Source organism: Apium graveolens, chromosome 8 (assembly GCF_009905375.1).
Source record: "Apium graveolens cultivar Ventura chromosome 8, ASM990537v1, whole genome shotgun sequence".
Lineage (NCBI taxonomy): Eukaryota > Viridiplantae > Streptophyta > Magnoliopsida > Apiales > Apiaceae > Apium > Apium graveolens.
The window spans coordinates 221492756-221508732 of NC_133654.1; the positions used below are offsets into that span (position 1 = coordinate 221492756).

At 35.0% G+C, this 15977-nt stretch overlaps 1 pseudogene; it reads left to right on the forward strand.

Annotated features, from left to right (window-relative positions):
* The first annotated feature begins 1281 nt into the window (after window positions 1-1281).
* On the forward strand, window positions 1282-1396 carry LOC141681405 (small nucleolar RNA R71; annotated as a pseudogene).
* The last annotated feature ends 14581 nt before the right edge of the window (window positions 1397-15977 follow it).

Below are 15977 nucleotides of genomic sequence, written 5' to 3' on the forward strand. Positions count from 1 at the left end.
AGCTTTTTGAAGATAGACAACGACATCAGATTGATGCTTGCTTCTAAATCGCAAAGGCACTTGTCAAATGATAACTTGCCAATGATGTAGGGAATGGTGAAGCTACCTGGATCCTTAAGCTTTGGAGGTAACTTTTGTTGCAGAATGACACTGCACTCTTCCGTTAGAGCAACGGTATCAAGATCATCCAGTTTCACCTTCCTTGAAAGAATATCTTTCATGAATTTTGCATAACTAGGCATTTGCTCAAGAGCCTCCGCGAAAGGTATGTTAATGTGAAGTTTCTTGAACACCTCCAGAAACTTACCAAATTGCTTGTCCAGCTTTTGTTTTTGCAATCTCCTAGGAAAATGTGGTGGGGGATAGAGTTGTTTCTCCCCTGTATTACCCTCAGGCAGAGTGTGTTCAACAGTAGTCTTCCTTGATTTCACCTCTTTCTCCTTTTGCATTCCTTCTTCATCTACAACTTCAACTTCTACATCTTTTGCTTTTTCAGCATCAGCAACTTTTCCAGACCCTAAGGTGACAGCTTTGACTTGCTCTTTAGCTTCCTTCCTGCCTAGTACTTCAGTATCGCTGGGAAGTATGCCAGGTTGATGATTGAGCAAGGCATTGGCTATTTGTCCAATTTGATTTTCCAAGTTCTTGATAGAAACAGCCTAACTTTTGCACAACAACTTTAACTCCTCGAAATCAGCACTAGAATGTAGAGCAGCACCTCCTTGTTGAGGATATGGTTGTCTTTGGGAAAATTGCCGAGGTTGCTAGAATCCAGGTGGATTAAACTGTTTATTTGTAGCTTGATGATATGGTTGCTGAACAACATTCTGATTATTGCTCCAGCTGAAATTGGGATGATTTCTGTTATTAGGATGATAAGTAGCGGGCACAGGTTGTTGCGGTCTCTAAAAATTGTTCACATACTGAACAGATTCATTAACAAGAGAACACTTATTTGTAGCATGAGAGCCTTCACAAAGCTCACAGACACTAGCTATTTGATTTACGCCATAGTTGGTTAAAGAATCGACCTTCATAGACAGCACCTTGAGCTGCGCTGCAATAGTTGTAGCTGCATCGACTTCCAAAATACCTGCTAATTTCCCAGGAATTATCCTTTGAGTTGGGTTTTGATACTCATTTGCATCTATAGTTTCAATGAAATTATAGGCCTCAGTATAGCTTTTGGCCCACAAGGCGCCTCCAGAAGCTGCATCGAGCATGGGTCGAGATTGGATCCCCAAACCATTGTGGAAACTAGTGATCACCATCCAATCAGGCATACCATGATGTGGACATTTTCTCAACATCTCCTTGTAGCGCTCACAAGCCTCACACATAGATTCTCCTGGTTGCTGCACAAACTGAGTAAGAGTACTCCTCATAGCTGCAGTTTTGGCCATTGGATAGAACTTCACCAGAAACTTTTCCGCAAGATCTTGCCAAGTAGTGATGGACCCAGCTGGTAAAGAATGTAATTAGTCCTCAGCTTTGTCCCTCAGATAGAATGGGAAAAGCCTCAGCTTGATAGCCTCATCAGTAACACCATTATATTTGAAAGTACTACAGATCTCGATAAAATTCCTGATATGCATGTTGGGATCTTCAGTCGCAGCCCCTCCGAAAGAAACATAATTCTGCACCATGTGAATAGTGCTCAGCTTGATTTCAAAATTATTGGCCTCAATTGCCGGATGAAGGATGCTTGACTGAATGCCATCAATTTTAGGCCGAGAAAAGTCCATAAAAGCTTGATCAGCTTGAGCTAGACGATCACCCATTATTTCAGGTTCTTTCTTTTCACTCTCTTTATCCGAATCTTCAAAAACTGTCTTCTCCGGAAAGTCAAGAGCTTATCTGTTTCCTCAGCTTTATCCAGATTTCTCTTGCGAGTACGAGAACGTGTTTGCATAAACGCTCGCTAGAGTACCTGAAATACAACCGGAAGCAGTAAGTAACAAGTCTTAATCAATGAATCCTAATGACCACTGATGGCAAGTACGTAAACTAAACAAATTAACACCGAATCCCCGGCAGCGGCGCCAAAAACTTGTTAGGCACAAAGCATGCGCTAAATAATTCACGCAAGTATACGCATTCATAAGTAATATAGAATGATTTCTAGTTCGTTCCCATAGAGACTTTGATTAATTATATTTAATTAACACTTACTCACCAATGTATGATTATTCTTTAATGCCAAGACAATAACAATTACGATTGGTTAACTAATATTAACTACGAGAATTAAACACTTGAATTCACAATATTAAATACACATGAGATCCTAACTTCATTACTACTTCATTCAATAGTTATTGTCATTAACTTTAGCATGTAATGGTGATGATATTAATCGAATAACACGAAACTGATAAACGCCAACTTTCGTTGTACAAATACCATTATACCAACCATCCACAATTAAGATAGAAGTTGAATAGGCATCAATTATGTTAAGACCCTATATGTCTACAGAATTTGACAACATAATGATTTAAGCGCAAGTTATTCATGAAGATTACACAGGGCAAGTAAAACGGTTAGAGTTACCCACTAATCATGCATACAATACATGAACCTATGCTAGCATGGCAAGTTCTAAATCTCAAGATCCACTGTCGCTTCACAAGAGATTAACAAGCTATCTTACATGTTCGCGACACATATAAGACGAATAAGCATAACTAATACTAGATATCATACAATCACCACATACCAAGGTATTAAACAATTAACTAAAGAAATCCATAGTAAATCCACTAGAATCCCATGATCACGATTAACCCATAATAGAACTCATCGTCACCATGGGTTCATATGAAAGCATGATAATAACACAACAATATAAAAATGAAAAATATTTAATAAATAATGAAGTACGTCACAAGAGTATTAAGGTTCAAAGCATAAAGAAAACTAGCATCCACAGTTACAACGAATTAAAAGAATCACAAGATAATTGAATGCTTCCTCTTCTTTGTTGTTGCATGCTAAAACGGTCTTCTCAATCTTCTTGCCTTTGCTCTTGATGATGAAAACGTCTTCCCATAAGGTTTATATAATAGCCCAAGAGAACCAGTGCCAACAAAAGCCGAATTGTACTAGAATTCATAAAAGCCAGATTCTGAAATTCCGCACGCACGTGGTCGCCTGCATCCTCCACGCAGCCGCTTGCTAACACGAGGTCGCCTGCTCCTGGCACACGACCACCTACTACCCTTCTGGAAAATACTTTATTTTGCTTCTGTTTTTGCCGATTTCTTCGCTCATCACCCCTGGACTGATTCCAAGCACTTCCTTAAGCGTTAGTTGATGAAAACCACCTATCTAAGCAAGTTATACCCTGAAATGCAAAAATACTAGGAAACGCATCAATTACACAAAATACTTGAGTCCAAGACACCAATTCAAGCTGCTATGAGACGCTTTAAGTGGTATAAAATGCCACTTATCAGATGGTGCAGTGACTGAGTCTTTAGCTTCAGTTTGAACTGTGTGTGTTCCCTGTGCATCCCCAATGGTTTTGGATCTCTTCTTTCGGGCATAAGTTTGGGGTGAGCTTCTGTCCCTTACCCTTTTGGCCTGTGCTCCTGGTTGGGAGCTTGTTTCAATAGTAACATCCTTTTGGGTGGATGGAACTAGAAGTGAGCTGATTTTCTTATTTATCACCACAGTTTGTTGGAAAACTGTGGTGTGGCTAGGCTTAGGTACACTTACCTCTCCATCCTTATCCTTGGGGTTTCTTTGGAGTTCACCCTGTCCCTCACCTACCTTACCACCCTTCACACTCCTCTCTTTAGTTTTGGTTGATTTTGCAACTGGATTCTTTTGAGAGAAACCAGAGGGGGTTTTCTTTGATTTGGATTTTGAAATTTTTGTTTTGGTGGCTTGGGTAGGCATCTGTTTGGTCATTGACATAGATGTCATAGCCACAGTCAAAGGCAAAGAAATTTGGGAGGTTGGAATAGTAGAGACAGTGGTGCTTACCTCACTTACCTGAGGGCCCTCCATGATTGAAAAATAGAAAAGGGGCACCTCATTGTGATGACTTGCTCTGTTAAGATCTGCAATCACTCTTCTTTTTTGAACCCAATAATCCAGTTTGTTGGTTGGGTTCTCAATAACAATATCCTCAACAAAATGGTTAGCAAGAATCATAAAGAATCTAGCATAATAGATATTTTTAGTTCTTTTTTAATTTCCCCTTACTTGTAACCTAACTCAAACATGGTCATGTCACTGAAATTATGGTACTTATTAGTATCTAGCATATAAAGCACGTTAAGCATGGTAGTGTTGATAGAATCAATAAACTTATCTTACCAGAAAACACTTTGGTAACTACATCACACAAGTAACTCCACTCTTTCGGAAGACCTAGCCTTCTAATCTCACTTAACTTAGTGGTAGGAAGAGCATAGCCAATAGAATTAAGCCTGGTAACTAAATTAGCATTTGTGTGTGGTTCAGTAGTAGTGTTCTCAGGAATCTTAAAGCATGCTTGAATTACATCACTGTTAATGCAGAATTTCTTACCTTTGAGAGTAAAAGTTATAGTTTTATCAGTAGACTGGTACACAGTAGTTGTCCATATCTCCTCCACAACTTCACAGTAGATTGTGGGTGATTACAGCATAGCATAACTGAGTTTGCATCCCTTCACAGAGTCCATCATTTTATGAAAATCTTCAGACGCCGGAATTTCCTTGTTCACAAGAGCTACGAAATTGTTTTTCTCATAGATGAATCCAGACTGAGACATGATTTTGACTACTGGTGTCATTGTTAAGGTGTGGAAATTTGCAGAGAGAGAGAATATTTTCTTTGGAGAAGAAGAGAGTTAGAGAAATTGTTTTGAGAATGATAAAATAAAAAAAATGAAAATGAATTTAGCTTTTATACTATCTCAGAAATAAACTGTCAAAAGTGAAATAAAGTAACCAATAAAAATAGCCTAAAATAGCCATTTTAAAATAAAATAAACTGTCAAAATTCTGTCAATTATCCGTTGTGACATACTTACAGACTGTAAGTATATCCGAAGGATAATGTTCATTACTTTTAACGGCTAGGATGTAGACAATTCGATGGATGAGGATAAAGCAATTATCCGTCGGGTATAAAATAATCCAGAAAAGTAATTGATTTTTACTAAGCTATTCTATTTCGACGGATGATCAAACTTGATGGATAATGAGCATCCGTCGAGATGTAAATTTTGACTTAGCCAAAATTTCATCTAAAACAGAAAAATCAATTAAGTTTCTGGCTGCATCATAACTTGCAAAATTATCAGAAATAATTTAAGAATAATTAAGCATACCTAACTCACTTACCAACCTAGAAAAGGTGGATTCATCAAGTGGCTTGGTAAAGATATCTGCAAGCTGCTTCTCACTTGGAACAAAATGAAGTTCCATAGTACCATTCATCACATGTTCCCTAATGAAGTGGTACTTGATGTCTATATGCTTTTTTCTTGAATGTTGTACTGGATTTTCAGTGATAGCAATTGCACTTGTGTTATCACAGAAGATAGGAATTCTGTCCACTTATAGACCATAGTCCAACTGTGACGACTGAGAATTTTATGACGTAATTAAATGAATAAAGTGTGATTTATGTGAAGTGATTATAATTGTGTGATTAAGTGCTGGTTAATTGTCTTTACTGTATATTAGAATCTAGGAGCGTAAATAGAAGCGTTCCAATTTAAAGAGTCAGCTAAGGAGTTAAGCTGTGTTGTCGGGCCGTCAGGTAGAACGGAACCCGTCCTAAAAAGGGGTTAAGATATTTAAAATGTGAACTATGTGTTATTATGTGAAATGAAATGGTTAAGTAAAGTATTGCGTCCTAGTGACGAGTCGATCGATAATGAGAAGCATAACTGAAACGTTGAGCGTCGGGCCGTCAGGCTAAACGTGACCAGGTACACATAGAAAAGAATAAAGATTAAAGAAGGACAAATTTTATGATCATACATAAGTTGAGATGTGTTCGTATGCGTGCTTACTTGTTTGTATGCATGATTACGTGATCTGTTGACATTTTTATGAATTTAAGGGAATTAATTGATTTAAATAAGGTTTATTTAACCTTCGCCCATTTTTATAAAATTATCTGAGTAAGATAAATGCATGAGATTTGTTCTGTTATCTTCGTATTATTCCTAGAGACTTTTTAAAAATGATGGACAGATTTATTTGCTGGTCGTTGCATTTTAAATTGATTTTTATGTGATAAAATGCTATTATTAGCACGAACTTGCGAAAATTATATAAAATCAACCGTTCGCTCAAAAGTTTATTATGAGTAATGGTTGGAAATCTAATTTCGAGATCTACGTCTTAAAATCGTCATTCGCAATAATTTTCGACTTTCCGAGAGGGATATATTCAATATTCGATTTCTATCTTATTTAAGTAAAAAGAAAGGATTAATCAAACATAAAAGGGGATTGGTTAATTACTAAAATGTCCTTGCCCTCTAAGCATATATATAAACTCATTTCCTCCTCCTTCTCTTCTTTTCCACCCGGCCACTTTCTCTCATTCTCTCATTTCCTCATTTTTCTCTCATCTCTCTCACTCTCGAAGCTCTCTCTTCTCTCTCTCTTTTCCTCTCGGTATATCTCTCTTCTTCACTTGATTTTATGGATTCTTCCATAGAATTTCATTCTTGTTCCATATATGAGCTTTGATCCAATTGCATGTATAGTTTGATACTTGCATGCGGATGTGTGCGTGTGTGTAGGTTCGGCTATGCCGAGTTGTTGTTTTATAAAATCAAGATGATGTGAATTTGTGGTGATCGTCTTGTATGTGTTTATTTTTATGATTTTTAGAAGTAATCGGGGGTTTCGTGGTTGGACACCCTCGAATAAGGGCACCACCGTGAAGCCACCGCCACCGCCACCGGTGATGAACTCTGGTGAACCGGTGGTGAGTGATGATGCTATAACTGAGCTCTAGCATTCATAAATCTTATCTTTGGTGATTGCATGTAGTGATTTATTTAAAATCCGAATGGGTTTTTGATTTCTAAAAGTTAATGATTTGATTATTGTTGATTTAAATGGTTGTAGATGTTTATTCTAGGATGACGATGATGGATTAGAATGATTAATGATTTAAGGTTTGAGAAAAACATTTGCATGTGTTATTTCTTGGAAAACCCGAATAGAATCTTGATTTTTGGAAGATCAAAATGATTTTTAGTAATGGAAATGACTTGTTGATGTTTATCCTTGCAAATTATTGGATAATTAGAGTGTTTGGTAGATAAATTACTTAAATGGTTGCATGCATGTCTTGATTGTTGGAAATTTCGAATAAGGGTTTGTGTTTCTTTTGAGATTTAAGTATGTTGATTGATAAAAATGATTTTTATGATTGTTTTAAAGGTATGTGGACTTGATTGGATGCTTGAAAAATCAAAATTGAGGATTGCATGTTGAAGATTTTGGTTCGACATTGTACTAATAAAAGGGAAAATTGATTTTGGTGACTTGATCTTGGTATTATCTAAGTTTAACTATGAAGAAATGCGATTGTATGTTGATTTAAAAGAGGAATTGATGATGCATGTCATTGTTTGGTTGTCGAATTATGATTTGTGGTTAAGGCCGAATGGATTATAGCATTTTAAAAGGTCAAATTCTAATTTAAGTGCTTGAATGGATCATGAAGATTAATTAGGGATTGTATGTGAGATTTTTCTTTTTCCTAATTTGCTATGTTTGGTTCGAATTAAAGTATAAAAGAAAGGGAATGATTGATTTGTGTTATCTATGGTTGTCGTGTTGGTTTAAAGATAACTTTAGGGTCATTATAAGTTTTGTCGTTTGTTTATTCGTATAAGGATTTCAAGTATAAAGAGCTATGAGTACTAATATAAAGTATGATTTGATTTTGAGTCGAGATAAGGATGTTTATAAGTCGATTGTCGAGTATATAAAGGTGTAAAGGTTAAGAATAAAGTATATGACGTGTGATGTGCTATGTGCTTATGTGTACAAGCTATACTCGTATATTTGAGTCAAGGGTATAATCGAGCCATCGTAATGAGTGATCGTTCCAGGAACGAGAGTTGAGAAACTGATTAAGGTTTTGGTTTTTATTGTAGATTCGGAGCATGAGGGCATTCAGGCTAGGAAAAGAAAGGGTATACTAGGTGGCAGTAGTTCAACCTTCAGGAAAGCGAATTCAGGAAAGTAACTCTCATTACTTGTGAAAATGGTTATAGAGAGGTTATTGTTCATACCATGTAGAGTATGAAACTGATTAAATAATGAACCCCTATTAATAACTTGAGATACCCTGTCTTTGATCTTGATAAACTGTTATTGATAAGCTTACTGATTCAACCCTTTGGTAACCTGTCTTTTCTATTCAAGTTATTTGTTAAGCCATGAACTGTTATAAACCCTATAATTACCTTTGCGAACCCTTTGTAATGATACCTTATTTCTTGATCACCATATTGATCCTTGAAACAGATATTGATCCTTCTAATTTAAGTACCTTGTTATCCCTGATTCGGAATCCTTAGAGTTGTTCCTTGCTTATCTTTGAATCACTTAACTTTGTTTTCTTGAAATTTGACTTAAGAATGAGTTTCGACTCGAAAGAGTCTCAATGATTTCATATTCTTGGTAATGATAAAATGAATTTAGAAAAACCTACTTTTTCCAACTCAAGGTTTTCCAAACGAATTCTGATGGATTGGATTGGGACGTAAGAGGCTCGTGGGACTAGTCCAGTCATGGTAAAAGGCTAGCGGGGCTAGTCCAATTTAAGGCTGAAATTATGCCGATTGGTACCTTAAAGACCGGATGGAGGTCGGTACGGGCTGATCACCCGTATTATAATGAAATGAAAAGATAAAGTGATCCAATCAAGGGTTCTATATTGATTATCTAAAATGGAACGGAAACATCCTGTTCAGTAATTGGTTCTTGAAAATGAAAATGGTTTATATTGCTTTGAAAAGAGTTGATTGTGATATTCTGAAGCTTAAAGCTCGTGAACCCTGATTTTAATCTGTTGATCATATAATTGGTTTCATATAGTGAAATATTGTTTCTTTCCTTTCTGAAAGATCTGTTCTGATCCTTTAATGATTTGTGATGAATGTCGGCTTTCACCCTAATTCGAGCCTTGTTCCTTGAAAGCCCCACATTTTTCCTTCATAACCCTTCCTTAACCCAAAAGATGGAAATCTGCCACCTAGAACAAATATAGTAGAATGCCCTGAGATTGGTAAAGTAAATTGTGGATTTCATATCATAGAACTGCTTTATAGTTACTTGCTGAGTTTTATACTCATATGTTTTATTTTAATTTAACCATGGTAGTTAAGCAAGAAGATGGCCAGGCTTAGGCGCACTGCTCGTAAGAGCGTACCTGGTGGTCCCTATCGTGTTGAGGGCTTCCGGTTGCCAGAGCAGGTAGTGGTGTTTCTTATTGAGCAAGCGCTTAGAAGGAAAATTGTAAAGATACAATGGGTTATCTGTCGGTTCCAATCCGGAATCGATTATGTTTATTTAATATTATTTTGGGGTTGTAAGTTTTATTTTATGATTGGTAGTTTTAATCTTGTCTCATACTTTATCCTGTTTGATCCTGTTAGTAGTTAATCAGGGTTTAAGCTTATTTAATTATTAGATTAAAGGTGTGTGAGTCGTCATTTTCTAACCTCGAGATTGAGGGCGTCACACCAACAGTTAGTTTTTCATCCATAAAATATGTGTACAGCAACTACTAGCTGCAAAATATTCAGCTTCAGTTGTAGAAGTAGAAACTGAATTTTGCTTTTTACTGAACCAAGACACAAGCTTGTTTCCTAGAAATTGACAGGTTCCTGCTGTACTTTTTCTATCTATTTTACAACCTGCATAATCTGCATCCGAATAACCAGTTAGATCAAAACCAGAATCTCTAGGGTACCAAATGCCAAGCTTTGGTGTTCCCTTGAGATATCTGAAAATTCTCTTAATAGCTACTAAGTGAGATTCTCTAGGATCAGCCTGAAATCTAGCACAAAGACAAGTAGCAAATATTATATCTGGCCTACTAGTTGTTAAGTACAGAAGTGATCCAACCATGCCTCTATAGCTTGAAATATCCACAGACTTTTCAATAGTGTTTAATTCAAGCTTAGTTGCGGTGGCCATGGGAGTTTTTGCAGATGTGCAATCCATTAGATCAAACTTCTTTAAAAGATCATAAATATATTTGGTTTGACTATCGAATATTCCATCACTAACTTGCTTAACTTGTAAGCCAAGAAATTAAGTTAGTTCTCCCATCATGCTCCTTTCTTACTTATTTTGCATCAATCCGGGGTCAGAGGATTTGGTCGTCACTATAAAACCTCAATCCAAATTAACCTGCTAAATTAATGCATAAATGTGAGCGGAAGATATTTAGCATCTATGACCCCAAAATAATCCAAGATCTTTTAAGGTTATAGTTCTAGAAACAAGAAATCCAAATTCCAAAAAATAATTTTTTTTCACTTTCTTTTAAACTCTTTTCAATAATTTCCCACTCAATACTAAACCCGCTAGTATAACTTCGAAGAGAAGTATACTAGGCCCAAATATACAATACTAAACTATAATATAATATAATATAAATAACTTTATACAACAGAACTTACACTAGCCCGCAAACCCTGGACCAACCACCTTCCAAAAGCTTCTTCTTTGTCTTCTCGAATTACACAGCTAAACAGCGCAAGCTAATCCTCATTAGAGGTTCATTATAGCATATATAGGGTCTTTTTGATATAAAACTGACGTCTGCAATAGAGCAGAACCTTTAAAATCATAATTGCTGAATCAACAAATTTTAGTTGAGGAACCCCAGAATTGGTTCCTTGTATTCAAAACCCTTTTGATATTTTCGAGCGAAATGCTTCAGCAATACTTTGAATCTTGACGAGGATAAAACTCGTAAAACCATCTTTACGGAAATATCGTAAACATCAATAACAAGAAGCAATAATTATGAATTGAATCATAAACTTTATTCAAAACCGAACTCTTGATATTAATACTCATTTTGTTGTCATATCAAATTAGATATCAATACAAACTTTGATGCTCACAACATCCCATACTGAAGTCAACATCAATCATCTATACTAATACCACCTTTGATATTTAACAACAAAGTAAGTATCAGCATAAATCAGGATCTGAATCAAAACTGCATTTCATCATTAATCCAAAACAGAAACAGTTGATAAATCATTTATTCTATGATAATCAAAAACAATATAATAATTTTAGATTGGGATCATTCACCGACGGACGTACTATCACATGCTGTACAGCCCGTGTGATAGCACAAGGTCATGATTCATAGAAACATGTCCCCAAAACACGATTACTCAAATAAAAAGGCAATATATCTGCCTATGGCACAAATTGTGTCATAATATTTCATATGACACTTAGCAATAGCTGTAACACCCTCCAAATCCGGGGTATAGATTTGGGGCATTACGAATAATAACTACTCACTAATCTCGCACAAGCGGAATATAATTGAAATAGTTACCCCGAACTACTACTACTCAGGATCTTTTAAGGTTAAGATTTGAAAACAAGAACCACATACTAACTTTATTACAAACCAAATAAAAACAATTCGTCTCAAGAACTCTCTTTATTACAAAACTTTATTCTATCTACATGCTCACCACACAACTTTTATTCAAACCATAATAATACTTATCCTGTTACACCTGATCTGATAACTCAAAGCTCTCTTCAGGGATAGGGATGAACACCCTTGGTATAAGAGGGTCCCGCTGCTTGACTCGCTTCTTGACTACGCGGGTTCTGATGGGTTTCATTCTCTACCTTAACTGTAAGACAATAGGAATAATAATAAAAGAGGATGAGCCAAAATTGCTCAACAAGCCTACAACAATATAGATAGTATAAAGAGAGAGAAATAAGTGAACCAATAAGCTGCTGATTTGATCAACCATCTAAGTCTGTATAGACTAATAATTTGCCAATACTGGCGAGTGCCAAATGAATAAAACTGGAAACAAGAACCAACATATGCACTATAACCCGCTGATCAGTCAGGATACAGTGCGAATCTATACCCAACTGTATAGATCCAACCAACATAAAGAGTACTCAGGCAGCTATGGCCTATTAATTAAAGGTCTGAGTAAAACCCAGCCTGTATCGTAACCATCCAGTCCGAAGTTTAGCATCCGGAATAATCGGAATGCTTTTGATGTATCCCAACATCAGGATATATCATAATATATGTAACAAGGGTAAAAATATTGGAATATGAATAGAGGATTCAATAAATTGGGAGAAATCAAGAATCGAAATGAAATAGAAACAAGAATCAATAGATATGTATCAGTGCATATGAACAAGAATTATCAAAGTGTAATTGATATGTAAAATGGAATATAATTCACTATTCTAAATTTAGAATAGGGGAAAAACTTGCCTCGCGCGTACTTAACCTGATTCAACTCACCGCCTTCTGTCCCTAGCTTACTCTGCCTTGCTAACACTGAACCAATCATGGAAAGATAGTTGTTTAGATAACTTACTATATACGTGTATCTGGAATTGATATCACGTAACCTTATCAGTCTACCCATGCGTTTCTATCTGATTCGCATTTATACACATATATTGATATAGGACATAGGTTCTCATAATCACATAAAGCACATAGCACATAAACCACATAATCAATTTTTTTTAAACTTATAATTATTTTTAGAATTGATTCTAGACTCATACCTGCATTAACTAGCCTTATCTGACTTTATTATAATTTTTCGGGATTATTCGATTAAATTATACCCCTATTAGGGCCTACGAACTATTAATTATCACAAGACCACTCTCTTCCGAAAGAAATTATAACTTACAATTATTTTTAATGGATTCGTTTCATTTTTCTGAGTCTAGGGGTCTTCGTTTCGCTCAAATCGGACTAACGGTTGAATTATTATGAATTAAATAAGATTTACTTAATTAATAATTAATTATAAATAATTAATTATAATTAAATAATCCTTAATTATATTTTTAAATAATTAATTAATAATTATTGTATTTTAAAATAATTAATTCCTAATTATTAGAATTAATTATAATTTATTAAAATTATTTACAAATTATTATCACTTACTCAATTAGATCGATTATTTACAAATAACTGATCGATACAAATAACTGATACGATACTTATCGAATAAATAAATATTATTCGAATCATAATTCAACGAGCAACTACTCGTATAAATACGAGCTACTCGCGATTCTCGAATAACTATCGAACTGTTATTATTATTATAACTTATACAATTCGTTAATTAATTATCGATATTTAATTATTCGATACGAATAATTAGTACGATATTCTTCGAATAAATATCGCTCGATTAATAATTCTAACTTAACGAATCACGACTCGAATAGGTACGAGTTACTCGGAATATTTAACTAATTAACGAATTATTATTCATATTATTCGATTATTTTTAATCCTTATTTATTAATTATTTACCTAATTATTAATTAATTACCTAATTATTAACTAATTAGATAACTAATAAATAATTAAATAGATAACTAATTTCAAATTTCTAAATTAATAAAATAATTCAGAAATTATTAATAATACTTTTCAGAATTTAAATCTAATTTTTATTAGATTTTTAGAATTGTTAAAATTGATTTTTGATTTATAAATATAAAATAATTAATTAACAATTACAGAAACAACTTTGCACACAGGAAACAGGGACTTTTCGGATCGAACGGCGGGGAAGGGTAGGAACAGATCGCCGGCGACGTGAAGAAGATGACCGGCGCGGAAGAACTCACCGGAGAAGCCCAGAATCCGGCGAACTTCCGACGTCCGGCGTCGGTCGATTCCCGGCCAATCATACACCAATCGACTCCATTTTTGTTCCTAAATCCATCTAAATGTTACCAGGAAGTCACCCGTCACCATAGCAGCTCGCCATCACCCCACAATCAGCAAAAACGTCCAAAATTCTGATGAACTCGAAATTTTCCGGCAAGAAACCCAAACCCCTCAAAACGCAACCAAACAACTTGATTTTTATGCCAAATTAAAGTACTAAGTATCTATAATCAATTCCCATCAACAAAAACAATAGATAACATCTCGAAATCTGAAAAAAACGAAATCAAAAGCACTAAAACCCAAGAACTCGGCCCATCATTCCAGGGGTTATAAAATCAAAATAAAAATACCTGATTACTCCTAGAACTACAACAAAACTAACTACATAATCCAAACAATCAAATGATTCTTCAAAATCAAAAACCGAAATTCATGCCAAGAACATAAAAATCGATTTTGAGATTAAACAAACCTCAGTTGTTGATATTAGTATCAATAGATTCGTCTCTTCACAAGGATTGTATTGGTTACTCGAGCCTTTTCAGTAGATTAGTAAATCTCCCAAAATCACTGTTTGATCTTCTCCCTTCTTCAAGAACACAAACTTCACCCACACTTTCTAATTTTTATTTTCTGATTTTTTTAACAATTAATTAATGAATAATTAATAATAAAATAGGTATTTATACTAATGAAAATAATACCCCTAAATAAAATTAAGGGTCTAATTATACATCTAATAAAAATATTTGGCCCCAATTTTTATAATTTTTTTGGGTATTAATAATGAATTTTTAAATATCCAATAAATACAAAATTAATGTCAAAAATTCCCAAAAATTGTGAATATTACAAAAATGCAAAGAAAAATAATATATGATAATTTCATGATCATATAAAAATAAAAATGTGATTTTTGTGGGGCTTTTGGTACCCGAAGGGGTCCGGAAAAGTCGTTTTTCGCGAAAAAGGTAAATTTGTAAAACGTTTAGGGGTTCAGAATAGCGATATGGGATAGGGCATTTTTGGCAAAATAGGGCCAATGATTTTTTTTAAAATACGGGCTTTTAAAACATAATTTTGAGCTGTACAGGTTTTGATATAATATATATAACTGATGATAAAATGCTCAATAAATATCCAAAACACGTTTGGATCAAAACAGCCAACACATATCACATAGCAGTTAGGGTTTAACGACTTAACACATTTAACCACATAATAATACACATAATTTATCATTATTATAATATAATACAAGCGTAATTCCTCGGTCGTTATATTCTCCCCCCCTTTAACAAGATTCTGTCCTCAGAATCACATTATGCAAATAACTGAGGATACCTTTCTAACATTTCACTCTCAAGCTCCCAGGTTGATTCTTCAACCACTGGGTTTCTCCATAAAACTCTCACTAATGACACAGACTTATTTCTTAATATCCTCTCTTGCCTATCTAGAATTCTTATTGGCTGCTCTACATATGACAAATCTACCTGAAGTTCTACTGGTTCATATTCTATTACATGCCTTGTATCAGGATTATACTTTTTAAGCATAGATACATGAAATACGTTGTGAATGTGCTGCATATGGGGTGGTAGAGCTAACTCGTACGCAACCTTCCCAATTTTCTTCAAAATCTCAAATGGTCCAACGTATCGTGGCTTCAATTTCCCTTTATTGCCAAATCTGGTCAATCCTTTCCATGGCGATATTTTGAGTAATACGCGTTCTCCTTCCTGATAGTCCACATCCTTCCTTGCTTGGTCTGCATATCTGTTTTGCCTGTTTTGTGCTATCTCGATTCGTTTTCGAATGAGTTTAATCCTTTCTTTTGTCTGCTGAATTAATTCTGGACCCAAAATCTTGCGTTCTCCAATTTCATCCCAATGCACTGGTGATCTGCATTTCCTTCCATATAATGCTTCATACGGTGGCATTCCAATACTGGCGTGATAGCTGTTATTATAAGAAAATTCCACTAGGGGTAAATGTTCATCCCAACTACCTTCAAAATCGATCGCACAAACTCGTAACATG